Source organism: Rhinopithecus bieti, unplaced genomic scaffold (assembly GCF_001698545.2).
Source record: "Rhinopithecus bieti isolate Rb0 unplaced genomic scaffold, ASM169854v2 scaffold_52099, whole genome shotgun sequence".
Classification (NCBI taxonomy): domain Eukaryota; kingdom Metazoa; phylum Chordata; class Mammalia; order Primates; family Cercopithecidae; genus Rhinopithecus; species Rhinopithecus bieti.
In genome coordinates, this window is record NW_016820939.1 from 12824 (window position 1) to 36766 (window position 23943).

Genomic DNA, 23943 nt, shown 5'->3' on the forward strand with positions numbered 1-23943 from the left:
ACACATTTTATTTATAATAATGTGATATATAATATATATTACTTATGTTATATCCCTGTTAGTTTCATATCAAGAAAAGACTTCCATCCATAAATGCTAACCTAGTAAAGAGTCATGTAGACTTTGGAAAATTAAAGCAATTCTCACTGTATTGTTTTAAGATTATTCCTCTGAGAAAGCTTATGCTTCCATTATGTCAGACTTAGAATCATTTTCAATAACTAAATGATAGTCATGTACTAGAATTAAAACTATTAAAAATCAAAGAAAAGGTAATCCTGAAATATAGTGGTATAGCGGAACAGGTATTACATTTTTCTAAGTTTTAATAAAAACAAAATCAAGGCCGGGCGCAGTGGCTCATGCCTGTAATCCCAGCACTTTGGGAGGCTAAGGTGAGGGTATCACCTGAGATCAGGAGTTCGAGACCAGCATGGCCAACATGGCAAAACCCCGTCTCCACTAAAAATACAAAAATTAGCCGAGCATGGTGGCCAGCACCTGTAATCGCTGCTACTCGGAAGGCTGAGGCAGGAGAATCACCTGAACCTGGGAGGCAGAGGTTCCAATGAGCTGAGATCGCACCACTGCACTACAGCCTGGGCAACAAGAGTGAGACTCCATCTCAAAAGAAAAAAAAAAAAATCAAAACAGACAATCACTTTCTTTTAAAACAAGCAGGAGTCTATTGTAATACACAGTTTTTTAATCAAGGAAATGGAATCAATTGTCATGCTTAATATTATCACAATTTAAAATAATACAACTGGCAAATAAAGAAACAGATAATTTGTTTGATGTTATTGGGACTTTATTTTATATGCACTAATACAGGAATTACCCAACTTTTACCCAGATGCTCTTAAAATAATTGAGGACCCAAAAGAACTTCTATTTATGATCATTATATCTATCAGATTTACTGTATCAGAAATTAAGCTAAAAAAAGTTTAAATATTGATGTAAGTAACCACAATAAACCCATTAAATGTTAGCAAAATTAATGTATGTTTTTTAAAAACTATATGTTTTAAAATGTGTGAGAAGAGTGGCAGTGTTTTATATTTTTGCAAATCTATTTAATATCTTCCTTAATAGAGGATAGCTAGATTCTCATTCAATCTATTGTGATATCACATATCATGTGGTCTCTGGAAAAATTTACTATACATTTCTGAAAGGATGAGCATGAAAAAGGTAAATCGTATTTTTGCAGTATTATGAAAATATTTTTTGCCTTGCACATTTCTTGCAAGTATCTCAGAGACTTCCAGGAGTCCCCAAATCATACTTCGCAAACAACCGCACTAATGTATTCACTCGAAACTACTTTGAGGGAATGTGTCCATAAGCAAATCAGTTGCATCAGTTTGAGAATTCCGAAGACATTATCTTACATTAGTCTTAAAACGGTAATTACAGTGTAGTGTGCCCAGAAATACTATAGAAAACAAAATACACACTATAATACATTATAATTTTCTCCTTCAATATAACAAAATGAAAATAGATTTCCTTAGAGGGAGAATCAAAGAAAATGTGGCATATATTTGCTGTTCACTTGGGAAAATTTCAGCAATTAAAACTGATTGAACTCTAACATTTTTCTGACATAGCCTTTACCCATTAGATGAAAATCTTGCCATGAAGGCCACGAGCACTAAAGCTGCAGTAATAATTACTCTCTATGTGTGCCCACATTTATATGTAGTCTCTGTGGAGGGAAATATCTCACTTTGAATTCTGGGTATTTTTACATGACTGAGATAAGCTTAGAGTCTATAATTCAAGCACGGGTCTAGTGACTTTCTAAGTCTGGGCAGTCATTCAAATTGTAAACCATGTAGCATAAGAAGAGCCAGATGAGTAAATGAACCATAGCTAGGGTGATATACTGGGGGAAAAAAGAAGCAAAACTCAAAATCTTCTTCTGACTCATGGTGGCATAAATTGAGATTCCAGTTCTCTGAGCTACATTTTCAGAAAAGGTGGTTTCTGGTCCTTTACTTAGAAAATAAATATGTCTTTACATAATCTACCTTGTAATAGAAGGACTCCATGGGCTCACATTACACAGTTTCAGGTGAGTTTTTAATATGCTAAAGGCAGATCTTAGAGCCTTTCTGATTTGTACCCGAGAGGTACCTAGAGTGATGAAAGTTCAATTCCATTCAACTGGCCTAATACTTTTTACAAGTAACTCATACATGTATGCATGTGTGTGGGAACTAAGGAGTTGAACCAGTGTTATAAAATGTGATGTTGATTATAACACAAGAAACTTTAAGAGAAGTGCAAAGGGCTATAGAATTTAATAAAGAGGAAAAAAAAAGAAATTCATAAAGAAAAGAGAATGCTTTAAGTTGGAGAAAGGAGAAGGAGTTAGTGGTGTGAGACAGACATACCCAGGCAAATAAGATTTTAAAAGGTAGAAATGGGAACCAAGGTTATCTCAGGGGAAATAAATAGCTTTAAAAGAATGCAAAGACAGAAAATAGAAACATACGACTCACATTCAGGAAACTGTGAAGAGTCTAGTTTGGTTGGGACATAGACTTTTTGAGCAAACAGGGGATGTTAATAGGGAATAGTAGAGTGGTGGAATATTGTCAAGGTCCTTCATTTCCAGGCTGAGAAGTCCGTAGTTAATTCTAAGGCAAAAGGGAATCATTAAAGATTTTAGTAGTAGTCTCAGAGTCTTGCATCAGATGGATTTAGAGAAAAGAACTATAGGACAACAGCACGCAGCCGTTATCTAAGTCAAGGCAAGAAGCAATGAATGGGTCCTGAGCTACAGCTACAGCTGCAGAATTATAGAGGCAAGAAACATTTTCCAAGACAAAACTATAAAGTGAACCAACAGGTGAATACAACAATTAATAGAGAAAGGCCTGCAGAAAGCGACTCCAATTCTGATACTAGTCCATTAGGGAAATGATGATATCATTCATATTAATAGGGAAGTACAAAAAAAGAGAATTGATTTGGGACAAGGAAAATGGTTATTGAACATTTTAAATTTCAGAATAGAGGTTAAGTGAGCATTTGAAACTAGAGAGTAGGGGCTGAGACTCCTCTACTTGTGATCTTTATACATATCTTAATACCTTAAACTTCCAAAGGGGTGAGAGATAAGAAAGAACTTCTTATCTAATTGAAAAGAGATTGATTTTATCATTTCATTTTCTTGCGAAGAATGAAACATCTGGCATTATCCTGTATTTCTGCTATAGCTTAAAATGAATACAGTCTTCCTACAAGCTGCCACTTTTCTTTGCTGAATTGCTGTCTTGAAGATTAGAGAGAGGAAAAAGAAAAGGGGAAAAAATAAACTTGTAAGAGGACATGATAATTGAAAATCTCTATGCCTCTATTTTTAGATAAATTCCTGCAGGCCATCCCCCCTTTTGCAAGTGAGAATGTGTCTCATGACATGATTTAGTTAAATTATAAATAGCCCATTTAGATGCATCTATCCATGAATAATACCCACAAACTACTTACCTGATGAATCGTGGGGCTTTTAACTTAGTTTAGAATAGACTGGGACAATGACGCATCTATTCTCTGACCCAGAAGAAAGATTCCCAAAGCTACCTGGGATTTGAAAGAAAGCATACCATTTAAAAATAAATGACCATCTACCTTTTCTGCTAAATTTGCTAATATGAACTGGCATTCGATTGAAGTTATTAAAGCTAAATCTTTTGATATTTAAATTGTATTCAGTAAATTTCATTTCATTTCGTAATACTAAAACTCTCAATATGGTGATGAATGAGTTAACATATAAAAAGTCCTTAGAATAGCTCCTGGCAGATAGTCAGGTGCTATGTAAATACTGCTATCATCATCTTTATTATCACACTCATCAATAACTGAAAACTTGAGACACTGAAATCTCTTCCATGCATAAAACTGAAAAAAGTGTGTGTGTGTGTCTATATATAGAGAGAGAGAGACACACACATTTTATATATATATACACACACACACGCACACATTTTATATCCTATAATCCTTACATTAAAATGGAAAAAAATAAATCATTTTAAATGCAAAGTCTTATGGGACAGTATTCTTTGCTGGCACTGACATCTGGCCCGTGTTTTGGTTTTTTTTGTTATTTATTTTGTAACTTGCCTCCTTATTTAAAAGCTCTACTGCATACTATATAAGTGAAATAAAAAATAATTGAGGCTGAAATGCAGTCCCACATTCCCCACTGATGCTGCTCAGTATGAATATCTCCGCCTCTCCATTGCTGGGGCAGGCAAACCATGGTCAGATACACAGAACAGATGAACTCTGGCATGCAGATCTTCTTGACCCCTCTGTGCACAAGCACTGCATCAATATAATAAGGGAAGGAGGCATATGCTCAGGAACTAAAGACCAAGGGCTACATTGCCTTCAGCCACCTGCAGCCTGCATTCAACAGTCTACACCGTAATTGCATTAAGGAGATGCTTCCAGCAATACTGAAGTAATCAGAAAATCAACAACTGGGGCTTTTTCCATTTCTGACTATAACCTAGAAATCATTCGTGGTGGTTAAAAGTATATCCCCAGAGCCAATTAGTCTCAATTCAATTCCAGTACTGCTACCAAGGTGTGTGATCTTGGGCAAGTTATTGACCTCCCTCTTCCTCGGTGACAATTTCACAAAATGGACATAATAAAGGGATATTCTCCACTGAACTGTCAAGAAGAATCAGAGTTAAGACATGGGAGGAAGTTAAAGCAGTGCCCAGCATGTAGCAAGTGCTTAATAATGCAACTTAAGCTTGCAACAGTGTGTGCCAGGCCACATCCAGGCCTAAAGATTAAGCACTATACCACTATCCTTTGAACTGTTTGAGCCTGTGAAAGGAAAATATCTCGGGCCCCCAAAATCACTAGGGAAAACTCAAGCTGGAAACTGCTGAAGGCAAACCTGTCTCCCATTCTATTCAAAGTTATCCCTCTGCTCACTGAGATACATGCTTTATCTAATTGCCTCCTTTAGAAAGGCTAATCAGAAACTCAAAATAATGCAACATTTATGTCTCACCTATCTGTGACCTGGAAGCTCCCTCCCCCTCTTCTAGTCTTCCTGCCCTTGCTCCAGGATGTCCCAGCTTTCCAGACAAAACCAAAGTACTTCTTACATGTACTGATTCACGTCTGATGTCTCCCTAAAATGTATAGAACCAAGCTGTGTCTTGACCACCTTGGGCACATGTCGGGATTTCCTGAGGCTGTGTCACAGGCCCATTCTAAACCTTGGCAAAATAAACTTTCTAAATTAACTGAGACCTATCTCCGATTTTCTGGGTTCACAAGTCATATGTTAGTAACAGCATTCTAAGCGAATTTGCAATGCCCTCTATTTTGGCTTTTATTCGAAAATGCAGAGAATATATTTCTTGAATATGAGTCATCCATTTTTATATCAAGTAATATACAACTGAATGACTTGATGAAGTGTGAAGGTTTCTGATCAATGTGCATAGTACATTGGCTTTACCACCAGTAACTTGCTTATAAGCAACATAAATATGATATTACTATTGTGAAAATACCAGTATATAATGTCAAGAGAGAAGTTGATTCTAAAATTGCTGGCAGCCTTGAAACCTATTGAAATGCTTTATCTTCCTAAACTTGAGTCTTATTTTTAATATATAGTTCACTTCCTTGAGACACTGTTTATGATGGCTTGCTCTCTGTTATTTTTTTCCTAATTTCTCACTGTGTGATTTAGTGGTTTTTCTTCTCAAGGAAGATTCTTTATTCCTTTCTTGCTGTGGAATGTTTTTCATGATGGCAATTTTAATTATTTACTCCACATCTCCTACTGTGGCATAGGTCAGAACACTAGAACATTACTTTTAAGATGGGTTGTTATATAAGTTTCCTGTAAGAGTCCAAGGTCAAAGTCAGACCCACAGATACATAATATCAAGACACCAAATCCCAAGCACTATATGATTACACAGTTTTAAGTTACACACACACACACACACACACACACACACACACACACACACAGAGTCAACCATGTGGGCTGTGCATATTTATCCTGAAAAACAAACATCTAAGCTGATATGCAAACAAACGTAACACATATTGCTTGAATAGCATAAATGTATTAATATCAACAAAAATGACTCAACATTAATAAAGAAGCTTAAAAGATAAAACATTGAGGAGAAAGTTATAAACCACAAATCTTAGGCTCTCATCTTATTATTCATTAATTTTATACATAATTCAAGGTAAATCTTTACCTCTTCTATGATTCTCAGTTTTTCCATCATGACTGTATAACTCTTAATGGCACTGATCTTACATTATAGGATACCTTTAGGATAGTTCTTGTTTGGAATTTGAGGACCTCTACCTTCAACATTGTCACTAAGAAAAACAATTTTTATTATCTTGTGGAGAGCAAATGAGACTTTAAAGGACTGTAACTGCATTTAACTACATTTTGTCAGCAAATGATGACAACTTCTAACTCTCCCTTTGCAGAAATAGTCTACATATTTAGTAGTTTCTACCCCAAGTATGATGGTAGAAATGGCGAGTCTCTTTATTCCTAGGTGTGTTGCCTGCTTCTGGTTACAGAGATTTGGTTATGTCAAAGGCAAGTCCTCTGTCACATGCCTCTCTAAAAAGAGAGTCACACTGGTCCCAGGATCCAGAACCCTTGGGGACTACTGAAGAATTCCACTCTCAGGCAAAAGGCAGGAACTGTGAAGATACTGTCTGGGTGTTAAAATCACTGTATTTCATAAGAAACAAAAAGAAAGATCAATCTCTTGATCAGACTCTATCTCTTGTTCTTCTTCTATACCTTCTGTTTTATTATTTTATAAAAGAATCAAAATAGCCAATAGAGGGAAAGCACCCCAAAATGGGTCAGACTCAAAAAAATATTATTTTGTATATATCCTTATACTATCTGATCATGATTTCTTCTGGAATTAACAACGACAAAACTAATAAACTCACAAGTCAGTACTATGTGCATTCTGTACTAATAAATATATATGGACATAGAATTGGAAGTTTGAGACCATTGTTCAATCTAACTGAGGCATCCTTCTTTCATCCCGATGCTGGTTATCCAGTTTAAACACTTCTAGTGACAAGCAGCTTGTGACCTCATGAAAAAATTTCTTCTATTTTTGGACAGAACTAATGGTTTTAAATGCTGCTCTTTATATTAAACTAACATGGACATCACTAGCAATTCTATTTAGTCATCATAGTAAGTGCCTTTTTGGATCCCACACACCATATTCTAATTTTTGTTACATGTGACTAGTTCCCACATACGAAAATACTCATAGTGTCCTTCCAAGTGCTCCTTATTCACCATACATACAAAGCAACTTATTGGAAATATTTCTGAAACTTGCTGGACTTCTGGTTGAAAGGTGAATAGCAAGTGTATTGCATTGTATCTGAAATACTGTCTGAAAATTAGAATTCAAACTCACAATAAATTTAAGGTTTTTCACATAGTCCAACCCACTACAATTCTCTCAGAGTTAATGATTTAGGTGAAACAATGTAAAGAGGGACTGCAGGATATTAAGTGATATCTAACAGAGATCATTTCCCAAATTCATGTTACAGTGGTTCGTGGTTTAGCCGGAATTCAGGGAACTCCACTAGAAGTGTTTTGTAATCAGAAGAATCCAGCATCAGACAGTCCAACCAGACAGGAAATTGATTTGTCAGTCTTATACTTAAAAACTTAATAGTGGAGAAATAGTATTGGGTTTTCTATGTTCAATTTTAGAGCAATTTCCTGGCATCAGTGTAAGGAACACAAAGCTATGTATACTTTTGGTGTTGATATTATTTAAGCTGGTATTCTAAGTTTATGAGCATAAATTCTTTATTTTTTTGCAAGTATATATATGTGTATGCACATGTAGATAAATATGTAGACATATACATACATGTACATAACTATGTAGGCATATACATACATATGTATATATAAATACATGAATACATATATATACACTTGCATAGATAGATAGATAGATAGATAGATAGATAGATATACTTTTTTCAGTTGATTTATGGCAAAGATGCTACTGCAATGTAGTGAGGAATATGATGGTTCTGCATCCATTGAATCTGCATTTGAAAAACAAAATAATATGAACTCTAATCTTTCCTTTGACACCACACATAATGGATCACAGACCCAAGTGTAAGTGCTTAAAATGCATCTAGAAAATAAATAAAGGAATTATGTCTTTGAGATAGGCGAATATTTCTTCAAAAGAACACACATAAAAGCAATAACTAAAAAATAAAAGGTTAATATATTGAACCTCGTTAAAATTAAAAATCTTTTGCTGGTCAAAAGCCTCTGTTAAGAAAGTATAAAGGCCAGACATTGAAAGATGCTGAAATCTACCTATTCAACAGAGGACTTATAAAGAACTATAATGTCAGGAAGGAAAACAACTCAGTTTTTTAAAAGTGGGCAAGATAGGAGAATAAGCACTTCACAAAGGAAGACATCCAAGTGGCCAAAAAGCAGATTAAAATATTCTCAACATTGTTTGTCATTAGGGAAATTCAGTTTAAGACCACAATAAGATATCTATACAACCAGGATAATAACTAACATTTCTAAAACTGACAATAATACCAAGTAGCAACTGCAGCAACTGAACTCAGAAACATTTCCAGTAGGAATACAAATTGCCACAATAACTTTGGAACACTGTATAGCAGTATCTTCCAAAGCTAAACATATAGGGATCCAATGATCTAGCACTTCCACCCCAGATGTATACACAAGTACATATGTTCACCAAAAGTCAAGTGCAAGAACATTCAAAAGAGCCAAAACTAGAAGCAACACATATGTTTATCAATAGTAGAGATGATAAAATATATTTGGATATATTCATACAAGGAATCCTACAAGCAATGCAAAAGATCAGACTACAATCACAAAAAAACAGCATGGATGGACTTTACAGACATAACGCTGAGTGAAAAGCAGAAACAAAAACAGTATTTACTATATAATGCCATTTATATCAAGTTCAGAACAGGCAAAACTAACTAAGAATGACAGAAGTCAGAAGAGCCATTGCCTTTGGAAGGTATTGACTGAAAGGAAGCCCAAAGGGCCTTCCGGGCTCCTGGAAATATTCTAGATCTTGACCATTTGGTGGATAGATAGATGATATGGTTTGTCTCTGTGTCCCCACCAAAATCTCATATTGAATTGTACTCCCATAATTCCCACGTGTTGTGGGAGGGACCCGCTGGGAGATAATTTGAATCATGGGGGCAGTTTTTCCCATACTGTTCTCATGCTAGTGAATATGTCTCACGAGATCTGACGGTTTTATTAGAGATTTCCGCTTTTGCATCTTCTTCATTTTCTCTTGCTGCTGCCATGTAAGAAATGCCTTTCACCTCCCACCATGATTCTGAGCCCTCCCCAGTCATGTGGAGCTTTAAGTCCAATTAAACCTCTTTTTCTTCCCAATCTTGGGTATGTCTTTATCAGCAGCATGAAGATGGACTAATCCAATAGGTATATACATGTGTGAAAATTTATCACACTGTACATTTAAGATACATGACCCTACTGCATATAACTCAATAGAAATAGAAGTTGTTGTTGTTTTCTGATTACAAAGAGAACATATGAAAGGAAAATACTTAGATATACAACATTTAAAAAAAATCAACCATAATACCATCTAGAGTGATAAGGGAATACATTGATATGCGTAACAAACTTAAGACCATATTACACACCCAATCTTCTATTTCTTTCCTCTTAAAATGAAAGCTTTGTATCATAAAATTTTCTATGTTTTAATGTCTACAAAGTATTCCAACACATAGAATTATTTTTAACCTATCCCTTATTAATGAACATTTTAAATGTTTTAATGTTTAAAATACTTTTAAAATTCTAATGCTTATAAATTTTGCTATTATACATTACAATAGATGAATATCCCTACATAGTCTTTGATGACACACATAAAATGCATTTGAGAGGATGGAACTGAAGGTCATTATGTTATGTGAAATAAGTCAGGCACAGAAAGACAAATATCACGTGTTCTTACTTATTTATGGGATCTAAAAATCAAAACAATTGAACTCATGGAGATAAGAGTAGAAGGATGGTTACCAGAAGGTGGAAAGTGTAGTAGGGTATGGGGGGCATGGGGGGAGTGGTTAATGTAATGGATACAAAAATTAGTTAGAAAAAAATGAATAAGACCTAGCATTTGAAAGCACAGCAGGCTGACTATAGTCAATAATAATTTAATTGTACATTTTAAAATAACTAAAAGAAGTATTGGATTGTATGCAACACAAAGAATAAATGCTTCAGTAGATGGATACCCCATTTTTCCATGATGTGATTATTATGCATTACATGCCTGTATGAAAATATCTCAGGCACCCCATAAACATATACACCTACTACGTACCTACAAAAAAATTAAAAAATTAAAAAATATTTAAATGCATTTCAGAAATGAAAATACTAAACCCAAAAATGTAAACATTTTCTAGAGTACTTATGATGTAGTATATTGTCAAATTATCCTCAAGAATATAGTACCATAATAGTTTTTGCCTGTTAATTTTATTTATGTGTATGTACAGGATTGCTTTCTAATTCAAATAACCAAAATTATATAATCTTGGCAAAGTAGTACATGTTTAATGCTGACACAGACATATCAAGCAAGAAAATGATGTATACAGAAGTCACTCAACTTCAAAGGGAGATTACATTAACTTTTCTTCAAGTAGACTTATTGAAAAAGTATTTAATACTTCTGAGACATATATAGAAATACAAAACAAAGTATTACTTTCTTCCCCAAAGCAGTAAAAGGTTATATACTTAAGACTCTTCTCTTCTCTGCAAGTAAGTCTCTATACCTACTCTTAAATGAGATTTGTCTATAATTTTTTTTTTAAAAGGACATCACTGCTAGAGTGGTATCCTCATTAGAAATGCCTCTGTAACAAACATTGGTGCTACTCCCTAATGCTGATGTTACACTGAAATTTTCATTCCTCCAGAATTGATGCAAATCATATCAAACACTACACCATACAACAAAGAAAAAGGGATAACAAAGGGAAGTATATTAGCATAGCAAATACTTAGCAATACATGACTTACTGCATACACCAAAATAATATTCACATCTGAAAAAAATTTGCAGTGAGTTAAAGCCTAGCATTTATATATATATTTTTTCCATTCTAAAGCAAAATTGACCAAACAACTTAAAACCAACTTTTTCTTAAGGAAAGAGAGAGAATATTGACATATAAACATAAATCTGAATTGGTCATTTGACTAATAATAGCTATGTACAAATTATCCTTTCCAGGGATATCTCACAGTAAATTCAATAAAATACAATTTCAATGTATGTCTCTGACTCCCTGTCACACATGCATATACATATGCACAGAAAAACACTACGTATTTAATGTACAGGTGAATTTGCAATTATTTCTCATTGGTCAAAATAAGACAGAAAAGCAAAGCATTTTACTTTTACTAAGATGAACAATAATTTATAAGGTGATATGATTTTCATCCCAGGAAAGAAAATGGTCATTGACTAAGAAAGCAGTCGTGGCAGAGATTGGTCCAGGGGCTGCAAATTCAAGTGCCCACAGGGACTACACAGGTATCGTAGATGCATGAGGAAGCTGAGCTGAATCCTGGCAACCTACAAAACACGAGCCATCCTAACAGCATTAGCCACAGTCAGTTGTTGCCATAGTAGAAATGCCCACCTTATGCTTCAGATTTTATCATTTTTCATGAGAGGGATTTTTTTAACACTGGATTTTAAAAAGCTTCTAATTAATACTTAAATTTGTTTAACCATGTGCAAGCCTTATTAAACATGGACTCATCCCAAAGTAAATCAGTTTGCAATCTCCATCTAGTCCATAAAGGAGAAATAATCTGCCCAAAATAACACAGTAGGGCATTGGCACATCCAAAAGAGGTTTGTCCCTCCAAGAGGTGTGCCCACCCCCACCACCCAGTTTGCTGTATTCTCTGACAAAGTTGTATTCCAAAACCACATTTTGTCACATGTTCTCTGGGGTACCACTATGAATCTGGGCTATTACGGTTTTCCTTTTCTATTAGAATCTCCCTCCTAATCTCAATCATAAAAACTCCAATTAGATCAGCCTCCCATGCATCTGAGGTTCCTTCTCACATTTGTACTTTCGTTCAGGCTCTTCTCCCTCCCTGGAAGATGCCCATTACTCCGCCCTCCTTTGTCCTGCCCACTTCTCAGGGCCAGACTTAAATACTGTATTTCTAGGAAGATTTCTTTGAAGCTCACAATGAAGTCTTTCTTTGAAATATTACTACTCTTCTAATCAGTACAGTGCCATATTATCTATTGATTATGCTTTCTGTTTTATAGTATTTATATACCCAAATCTACTATAAATTCCTTTAGAGTTCAAACTCTCTTTTCCTTCTTTCACACTATCTACATTCTAACATATTACTAATTCTAACATACTAATTCTAACATTTTACTAAGCAGGTGTTAAATACTCAAGAAATAGTCTTTACTGGTTGACCTCATACCTCTTCCAGGATGGATAAGGATGCCATAAATAATCCTGGAAATTATTTGCCATGCTATTTTAGCATCTCTACTAGTTTCTGAGGGCTGCCATTACAAAGTACTGCAAGCTTGGTGTGAAACAATGGACATTTATTCTCTCACAGTCCTGGAGGCTATAAGTCAGAAATCAGGCTATTGGCAGGACCATGCTCTCTCTGAAGGCTCTAGAAGAGCTCCATTTCTTGCTTCTTCTTGCTTCTGGTGGTTGTCAGCAATCCTTAGAGTTCTCTGCCTTGTAGCTGGACCACTCCAGTCTCTGCCTCTGTCTTCCCATTGCCTTCTCCCAATGTGTCTGTGTCTCTGTGTCCAAATTTCCCTCTTTTCATAAGGACACCAACTATATTGGATTTAGGGGCCCTTTCAAATCCAGTAGGACCTCATCTTAGCCTAATTACATCTCCAAAGACCATCTCTCCAAAATAAAATTAAAATCACATCCATAGTTTTCTCATGGACATAAATTTTGAGGGGACAGTATTCCATTTTATATAGCAGCTAACCTATTCAGGGTTGATTTTATGTAGAATTCAAAATAGCAGTAACCACTGGAGAATAAACAATACTCTAAAATAAATATACTGAGCTTTTGTTGCCCACATTTTTTAAAGGAGTATCATAATTTGGGGTATTTGGAGAAACCCACTCATAACAAAACTAAAGAAAATCTAGAGAAAGTTCAAAATTATAAAATATTGGCTGATTTTAGGCTGTATTGCCCCATGCATCTTGAAGTATTTATAGATTTAAACACTTCAGTCATCCATAAGAAGCCCCATTGAGAAAGTTAAACAAGATAATAAGGAGAAATAATCTGCCCAAAGTCACAAAGTGGAAAAAGAAGAAGAGATGACAGAAAGGTTTTGTCCCCCATTTCCTTGCATCATTTGAAGGGTTTCTCTGATCTTGTCTGACAGTTATTATGGTATCTATTACTGTGCCTATGGTAGCACTTACATAAATCAAGTAAATAGATCTAGCCTCCAGCCACCAGAAGTTTGCAATTTACAGATGTTTACATAAATTATAATTTATATTAGGCAGTATGACACATTGGAAATATCCCTAAGTATATTCATCACAGCCCTGCCATTACTAATTGCAGGACCTGAGCAGGTTGCATAACCTCTCTCCATAGCACTTCTTCACTTGAAAGTTAAAGTGGGACAGGCTAGATTATCTCTAAAGTCCCTTCCAACTGTAAGTGGAAAGGCGGAACATCTACGTTTATTGAACCTCTTTGTTGGAGGGTATCTCAGACGTTAAATAGAAAAAGGGACCAACGCTCATTCTTCAGTTCAAGGTTTCAAAAGACTAGAATAGCATTTCAATACATCACTTCCACAGAAACAGGGTAAGTAAAACTTTGGTTGGAGAATGGAAAATCTATTGATAAAAGAAGCCAAGTGAGGGGGACCCAGGAGGTGAGAACTAGGGAACACTAGAGAATATGGGAAGTAGGCGGGCAAATTAACTGAGAAGGGTAAAGGGAGAAGCCATGCCGGGGCCAGAAGTGAAGAAGAACAGAACAGGAATTAGAGAGAGAAACTGCTGAAAATTCATTTCACTCCAAAGACTGAAAACATTCCTCACCTAGCGAGGATAGAGACATGTATTTCTCCATTTCAGAAAATTCATGCAAAATAACCAGAGTAAATACTCTTGAATAAGGGATGGAACTTCCTAAGTCATTCCATGGTAAAAACTTGAAGCAGTAAAATCACACGCTATCATGAGAAAGGCAGCCCCCGTTGGTACCCTTAGCCACTTCCTTTCACTCCTTTCTGATTTTCAGCCTCAGCTGCAGTGGACAGTCCCAAACAAGCTCAGACATGACTTCTTTTGGCAGCATCCTGACTCCAGGAGGCACTATACCTCTTTCTTCTTTATGGCTGGGGCCTTCTCAACTCCAAGTATACCTGCTCAGCCCTTAAACAAGCCTGTTCTGAAGTACTAGAAGAGTTAATGTCCCCAGGGGCAATCTTCAATCAATGAGGGATGGCAGCTAATGCTCCCAAGTGCTTCTGCCTCAAGTCCTTATAGAGACAACCCTGGGATACCTAATTTGCCTTCAAGAAGTCTTGATCAATCAAGCCCTACTGCCCAAGGCAGAAACATCTTCCTCTATCTCACTTTCTACTCTCTTCCTCACTCCAGCCCGTCTGAAGTGACTTCCAAAATATACTACTTACACCCAAGTCCTTCTCAGTCTCTGTTGCAGACTCAGATGTTTCAAAACGTTGCCTCATTAGAGAAAGCTCTTGAAAGTAATGAGAAGTAGTCAAACTTTAAGAGCAATGGGGTATTTGGAGGCATGAAACCTGTAGTCTAGCTCTGTCACTAAGTTGCTGTATGACCTTAGACAAGCCAGCTAACTCATCCAATCTGTGGTTTTTAAATGCAGCTATCAGACTAGATATCTTAGGTTTTTCCAGTTAACATAGCCTTTAATTTGAAAATATATCTCCCAATCTATAGCTCAGAAATTATGAGACCAAAGAGAGAAGGTTCCACTGCACCTAGATTGTTGGGATGTAATTGCAACTACAGTCTACTATAGTTCAAAACCTTAATGAGAGCCTGCAGTGATAGAACTTGATTCACATTTTCAGCAGTGAGGCTTATTTCTATTCCAGGCTCTCAAATACTCTAATAACCAAATCAAATAGAGTATCTACACTTTTTATGAGAAAGAATGGTATCAGTGACTTAGAACTTTGGATAATAACAAATCTATATGAGTGGGTCTACTAAATATCCTAAATAAATTGTAAACCTGTTTTGTAACTCCAAGACAGATATATACTGCTCTCATTTGTAACATACCTCCTTTTAAATTATTTATTTATTTATTATTATTTTTTTTTAACAGAGACAGGATGTCACTATGTTGCCCAGGCTGGTCTCACACTCTTAGCCTCAAGCAATCTTCTCTCCTCAGCCTCCCAAAGTGCTAGGGTTACAAGAATAAGCTGCCACACCCAACCTATATCTCCTTTTAAATAGAAAATTGAGTTCTGTAAAATAAAATCAGATTAATTTTAAATGCCACTGTAATCAAATACTCCTAATTCCATAAAAGCATGTCTTAATTCATAACTAAAATATAGCCCCAAATTAATGTCCATGTTTAAGCAGCACAGTAGCATGTTTTGAGTCATGAGAAATTATTTAAGGAACAACTTCTGACAACATTGTTTACAAATCAGAAAAACAGCAGAAAAATTTGTATTAGTTTGACCTTGGCATTTCTTTTCTGCATCAGCTTCTCACTTCACAGGAGACTACATCCCTTACACATGAAACATTTTAGAACACAATCTAGTCAGCTAGCATACATTCTGCAGAGATTCTATTTCTAGAACTCAGAGAATAAGGCAGCACAAAAAAAAGGAGATGTGCAGTTACAAACGTCTAACATAAATTAACTGGTGAGGAGGAAGCAGCCCAACCTGAAGGATGCCTATTAAAACATCTAAGATCCTTCTCAAGTCTGACCTCTTTGAAGAACTCAAAAGGAAAGAAGCAACAGTAACTTGGAGGCACTCCTGTGGCCAAATTCAATTTCAATTCTACATTTGTTTATATGACTAAGTGCCCAGTTCTGAGACTTGGCAGCAATAGCAGAGGTTTGCTGTTTGTTTCAGATGGTTTTTTACCAAGAAAGGATTATTTCCCATGCTACTATGGCATCTTATTACTGACCTGCCCTTGGGCCCATGGAAACCCCATCCTCTTTCCTGGGGTTTTTAAAGCTAATAAATGTGGCTTATATGCTCATCAAAGTCATTCCATATTTGAAATATTTATGCCAGGAAATAGAAAAGTATTATTTTTCAGATCTCAGGGAAGAAAATCATCCATTTTAAAAATTAGCATTAGGCCGGGTGCGGAGATTCACGCTTATAATCCCAGGACTTTGGGAGGCCAAAGCAGGAGGATCACCTGAGGTCAGTTCAAGGCCAGCCTGGCCAACATAGTGAAACCCCATCTCTACTAAAAATACAAAAATTAGCTGGGTGTGGTGGCATGCACCTATAGTCCTAGCTACTCTGGAGCTGAGGCAGGAGAATCACTTGAACCTGGGAGGCAGAGGTTGCAGTGAGCCGAGGTTGCTCCACTGCACTCCAGCCTGGGTGCCTGGGTGACAGAGGGAGCCTCCGTCTCAAAAATAAATAAAAATTAGCATTTATCATCACACATGCTGGAAAGGAAGTGCTGGTAATGAAAGGTAAGCATTTTCTTTGCTCTCTTCCTTACAGTCCCTTTGAAGCAAGATCTATGTCATCTCGAAGTCTCTAAATGTGGTCACATTTTATTTCTATTGTTAATTCATGGCAGGTAAGGCAAGGCATAGATCTTACATTAATTAGAAATGGTGTTTGCCAATCTGTGCCAGGCATTGAGCTAAGTGTTTTATGTAGGTAATCACATTTAAACCTCACCAAATCATGTTGAGCATCTGAAAGAACTAACCCATTCAAGATCATACAAAAAGCAAGTGTCAGAATCAATGTTTAAACCAGGTCTATCAGATTCAAAATCATAATCACTCTTACAGCAGTCTATCCAAAACCTGGAAATTCCAGAGATGACCATAATTAGAAAAGAATTAAACTAAAGATATACAACGTTCCCAGTCATAGTCTCTGTGGCTTTAGTGTCTAGAAAGAAGATTCAATATAATAATAGCATTATCGACAATTATTTTGCTACTTTATTCAACAGTATATTACTTACTAGGCACAAAACTCAAAAGTTAATTTCAGAATAATTAAGAGTTGAACCACTAAAGAAAATATACATTGAGAAAATTTGTGTGAAAATAATATTTTAATCTAAAGAGAAATAATCTACTTATAAGAAATTCAAGTGGGATATCATAAGACTATTTCTTTGCCATCATTAGAATGCAGGATTAGACTAATAATTGTCTGGTACTAACCAAATCTAAATAGTATAATAAAACTGTACAGCTTCTCTTTGAGGTGGAAAGTTCACAGCAAAGGTTTTAGAGAAGCAACATCAACATCAGAGTTTAAGAGAAGGGCATTTTATACATTATAAGAGCTAGTTTAGGCCGGGCATGCTGGCTGACGTCTGTAATCCCAACATTTTGGGAGGCAATGGCAGGTGGATCACCTGCAGTCAGGAGTTCGAAACCAGCCTGACCAACATGGAGAAACCCCCTCTCTACTAAAAAAAAAAAAAAATACAAAATACAAAATTAGCCAGGCATGGTGGCGCATGCCTGTAATCCCAGCTACTTGGGAGACTGGGGCAGGAGATTCATTTCAACCCAGGAGGTGGAGGTTGCAGTAAGCCAAGATCGCACCATTGCACTCCAACCTGGGCAACAAGAGCAAGGGAAACTCCGCCTCAAAAAAAATTTAAAAAAAAAAAGATCTGTAATCTGTTTTCAGGTCCCTTATACTACTTTTGATAGTTACTAGAAGGAAGTGTCCAATAAAAACAGTGACAGATAAGCAGAGGTATGATTAGAGCTGAGAAAATATTAATCGTATCATTCATTCAGTCTTATCTCTCCTTCCTCTGAGAAATTATTTTCTGTTCATTTTGCTCACATAATAATCAGATAAATTATTATGTCAAAAAGAATATCTTCTATCTCTATAATCATGAGAAACTCACATTATCCATAAAATCCATTGAATAAATTCTATCATAAAGAGCATTATTAATGAACTTGTTTCCCCCGATTTCTTAGTTCTCTATCCAGGAATTCTTCACTATGAATTCCTTGCTTCTACTTACAATCTAGGTGCAATCTAGGTATCTTCTAAAATACTATCTTTATACACACACACAGACACATATACACATAGTCTATAAAACTTGCTCTTCACAGTAAAACTTGTCCATTTCAATATTTTTCTTTTAGTTTACAGTCTGAACAAGCTCTCAGACTTGAGCCATTGCACTTTGTGCATATTGACTTCTAAATTGCCTACTGTTTCAGACAAGGACTTTTACACAAAGGAAATAGAGATTTCAATTTAGTTTCTAATTTCCAACTCTCTCTCCATTATAAATTTAATTTCATCTTCTTCTATACCTATGAGCTTCCAACTAAAGCTGCAACTTGTACTGGAAAATACTCATTTAAAAAAATACAAAAAATTAGCCGGGCATGGAGGCGGGCTCCTGTAGTCCCAGCTACTCAGGAGGCTGAGGCTGGAGAAAGGCATGAACACAGGAGGCGGAGCTTGCAGTGAGCTGAGATCCCGCCACTGCACTCCAGCCTGGGTGACAGAGTGAGACTCCGTCTCAAAAAAATCAAATCAAATAAATAAATAAATAAAGCACTCTACACCAATAATTAAGTAACCAGGATTTCACAGATCACAGAGGAAGAAAAGAGTACAGTAATATAGGAACAATAATAATAAGAGTTAGTATTTAACTGACTTTACTGGGTTCCCAGGCACTTTTATATGAAATAATTAATTCACAAAACAATCCTATAAGGAAGGTCACTACTATTATCTCCATTTAAAAGAAAAAGAAATTGAGGCAGAGTAGCTTTCAAAAGTTATTCAACCAATAATTAGTGGAGTCAATATTTAAACCCAGTTTAGCTCTAAAGCCAGCTTGCTTAACCACCACACTACACTGCCTCTGAAATTTCATTTAGTAAATTAACATCATCAACAAATATGTTACTAAATACAGTCCTATTTATGAGTGTTTATTATAAAATGCATGAGCTTAGACCTAGGAATTAATAGATGTCAAAAGATATGACTGTATCTGAATTTTAAAATAAAATTACATTAGAACATTCCTATTTTGTTGCAGTTTCAATGTAAAGCAGTTCTTAAGTAAAATAATTTGGAATAGAATATTACCCCTTAATTCATGTCACCATAATTATTTCCTTAAACAATGCTAAAATGACTTAGAATAGTAATACATATTTGTTAGTATCAAAAAAGATAAATTATACACAAAGAAAATAATATTTAAACGCTTATAAAGCAAAAACTCTAAGCATAATTTAATCATTTGTCAACTAACTTACACTGAGCACTCACTGTGTTCATGCAGCACGTCAGAGGACCAGCAAGAAGAAAACAGCCTTACCCTTGAGAATTTCTCAGTCAAAGGGAAGTAGACATTTCAAAATTACCAAATGTTAAGGGCTATAATAAAGGTATGTTGTAGAGCTACTGGGACCAAGAAAATACAGCAATGTTTTTGTTGGGTGTGGAAAACTCCAGGAAGACCTTCACAAAGGCAGCGACATTGCAAAATGTATGTGCCTTACCCAGTCAGAGGCTGGGGTTAACAAGTATAGAACATTCCAGTCAAAAGGAAATACATGAAAGAACATGACTTGTTTGGGGAATAAGCAGGGTCTTGGGTTCACAGGGGCAGGAGATGAGCCTGGCAAGACTATGTGACTTGACTACTGTGCTTTAAAATGCCGGCTTTGCGGAAGTACCTACTGGATGCATGTAAGCAAGGAGGAGACATGAAAATATGCTCTGATTTCAGTGTGTCTGATGACTCACACTGTGGGGAGACCCAATAGGGAAGGAATTGCAATGGCTTCCCTGAGAGATGGTAAAGAACTGAGCCAGGGCAGCAGTGATTTGATAGTGAGATGGTTTGCCATAGCTTCTCCCAACTCCCCCTAAATGCTGAAAAAGAATGTCTTACAGACTGCTGAGTAATAGCCCAAATTCCCTTTAAAGTAGTATACCCTTGGAGTCATATGTAGTCCGTTTATACTAGCTTTTTAAGATGAAATAGCTGAAAATCTACAAGTCCATATCTCTTTTTACTGTTGGGAAACAAATTAAGCTATAACAAATAACAGAACTAAAAGTCTAGCATTCAGTAGGGAGATAAAATTGCTAATGAAAAATGGAGCACACAGTGTATGCTAACAATTGTATAAATATGTCCAGTGGTACAGAAAATACACACAATTACTTGATTTTAAATCTATACTGTGTAAAGTATTTAACAGTCTTGTTCCTTGTTATATTACTTTCAGCATTCTTAAATCAACTTTAAGAACCTCTTTATATCTGTGCAGTAGGAATGCATGTAATACGCAAGGACTGTAAGTCTTTTTATTTCATTTTTAGGTAATCCATCTTGCTCTGTTGCCCAGACTGGAGTACAGTGGTGTGATCATGGCTCACTGCAGCCTCGACCTCCCAGGCTCAAGCAATCCTCTCACATCAGCCTCCAGAGTAGCTGTGACTACAGGCATGTGCCATCACACCCAGCTTTTTTTTTTTTTTTTTTTTTTTTTTGATAGAGACGGGACTCACTATATTGCCCAGGCTGGTCTTGAACTCCAGGGCTCAAGAAATCCCCCTGCCTTACCCACCCAAAGTGGGTAAGGGGTTATAGGCATATATAACCCCTTATGCTGGGATTATAGATATAAGCCACTGTGCCCAGCCTGAAGTCAAATACTTCATTAAATTTTACAAATCTTGGAGACTTTGAATATTCCAAGTGAAGTTTACCAAACAGGGATACCTTTAATTTTTTTTAGCACAGATTATCTTACCCCAAAAACATTATCTTACTTTTATCTCATTTTTTTAAAAATATGAATTTTTTCTTCAGTCAGAGCCAGCATGCCACAGTAAAATGTCTGTCTTGTCCTAGCTGACACTTTCCCCTGAATTACTTTCAGCGCTATTTTTTTTTTTTTTTTTTTTTTTGCAAATGTTTAAACATTTATAATTTTCACTTTGTATCGAATACAGGTCTTTGAAAGACAACATTATTTCAATATCCTACATAATGCTTATTTAATTAAGTAGTGTGCTAGTATACATTCTAAATATTATTTCTGACTGGGCGTGGTGGCTCATGCCTATAATCCCAGCAGTTTGGGAGGCCAAGGCAGGTAGATCACCTGAGGTCAGGAGTTTGAAACCAGCCTGGACAACCCTGTGAAATCCCATCTCTACTAAAAATAAAAAAAAAAATTAAAAATTAAAAATTAGCTGGGCATGGTGGTGGGCACCTGTAATCCCAGCTACTTGGGAGGCTGAGGCAGGAGAATTGCCTGAACCCAGGAGGTGGAGGTTGCAGTGAGCCGAGATCACACCACCGCACACCAGCCTGGGCGACAGAGTGAGAATCTGGCTCAATAATAATAATAATAGTTTCTTATAAAATCTTGCTATGGTTTGAATGCATTATCCAAACTTCAGGTATTGCCAGTGTAATAGTAATAAAAGGTGAGGCCTTAAAGAAGTGAGTAGGCCATGGGGACTCCTTCCTCATGAATGAGATTACAGCCCTTATAAAACAGGTTTTCTTAAACAAATTTACAAGAAAGAAACAAACAACCCCATAAAAAAATGGGCAAAGGATACGAACAGACACTTCTCAAAAGAAGACATTTATGCAGCCAACAAACATGAAAAAAGGCTCACCATCACTGGCCATCATAGAAATGTAAATCAAAACTATAATGAAATACCATCTCATGCCAGTCAGAATGCAGATTATTAAAAAGTCAGGAAACAATAGATGCTGGCAAGGCTGTGGAGAAATAGGAATGCTTTTACACTGTTAGTGGGAATGTAAATTAGTTCAACCATTGTGGAAGACACTGTGGCAATTCCTCAAGAACCTAGAACCAGAAATACCTGTGACCCAGCAATCTAATTACTGGGTGTATATCCAAAGGAATATAAATCATTCTACTATAAAGACACATGCATATGTATGTTTACTGCAGCACTATTTACAGTAGTAAAGACTTGAAACAAACCTAAATGCCCATCAATGATAGACTGGACAAAGAAAACGTGGCACATATACACCATGGAATACTATGCAGCCATAACAAAGGATGAGTTCATGTCCTTTGCAGAGACACGGATGAAGCTGGAAACCATCATCCTCAGCAAACTAACACAGGAACAGAAAACCAAACACTGCATGTTCTCACTCATAAGTGGGAGCTGAACAATGAGAATACATGGACACAGGGAGGGGAACATCACACATGCGGCCTGTCGGGGGAGGGGAGCAAAAGGAACCAAGGGAGGAAGAACATTAACACAAATACTAATGCACGAGAGGGCTTCAAACCTAGATGATGGGTTAATAGGTGCAGCAAACCACCATGGCACATGTATACCTATGTAACAAACCTACACGTTCAGCACATGTATCCCGGAACTTAAAGTAAAATAAAAATAAAAACAAAAAAGAGGCTTCCTACAGTATTCAGCTAGCTTACCCTTCTACCTTCTATGTGAGGACTCAGTAAGAAGGCCCTCACCAGACCTCAAATGCTGGTACCTTGTTCTTGGACCTCCCCACCTCCAGAACTGTGAGAAAATAAACTTCTGTGCTTTATACGTTATCTGGTCTGTGGTATACTGTTATAGAAGCACAAAATAGACTAAGACAAACATCATTATTTATTTAAAGTTTATGAAATGTTGTAAACTCTATTGGTATGGTAACCTTCTCCACGAATGTGTTAAATATATTTAAGCACATCTCAGTCAGTTGGTTAATGGGTTTTTAATTCACTGATCGCTTGGTTCTACCTTTTCTTATATTTTTATTATTACAGAGATTAAAACTACATTTAATCTAGACACTAAATTGTGTTGCTACATTACAATTTTATTTAAGGAAGCAAGCATCATTGTGTTTTAAGAAGTAAGATATGTGCAGCCTTTACTGTCTGCAGCCTTTTACTAAGGGCAAGGTCTTGAGTTTGGTCCAAGCCAGCAGCAATGAGAGATTCCAGTTTGGGGCTGATGACAGTGTGACTTTCTCTGTCTGTTCTTATCACCTTGTTCTCCACTGTGCCATCTGCCAAATACCTATGCAGAGATCCGGAGTTACAATTTGCCTTTCTTCCTCTAGGCTTACTGAATAACCTTATCCTCTAGCTTGCTGAATAACCTTATCCTATAGTCTCCACAGATAACCTCATTTCTACCTTCCAAAAATGAAATCAATTAGTCAATGTATCTCTTTTTGAGAAAACCCATCATATCTTAAGAAAGTCTCTTATTATATTATTTTCAAATGCAGTTATCCCTAATGTTACAAATATCACAAGCAATGAAGCCAGTAATAGTTAAATCTCACTGGGATAAAGATGGGCAGAGGCATATATTCTCCAGACTTTTAATTTAGTAGAATTTTATGTACCTAATTCAGGAAAGTTCAGTTGGTGGGCCAGCAAAGAGAATACACAGGAATGTGTGGCTGTATGTGACTGTGTGTACATATGTGT

General features: G+C 36.2%; 1 long non-coding RNA gene across 1 annotated transcript in view; it reads right to left on the reverse strand.

The window, feature by feature from the left end:
- The window catches only part of LOC108520626 (uncharacterized), a 63711-nt gene that overhangs the window by 813 nt on the left and 38955 nt on the right, over nucleotides 1-23943 (reverse strand). Inside the window, exon 3 of the long non-coding RNA XR_001882945.1 lies at nucleotides 3505-3597. This is a non-coding gene — a long non-coding RNA (uncharacterized LOC108520626). The remainder of the gene's footprint in view (nucleotides 1-3504; nucleotides 3598-23943) is intronic.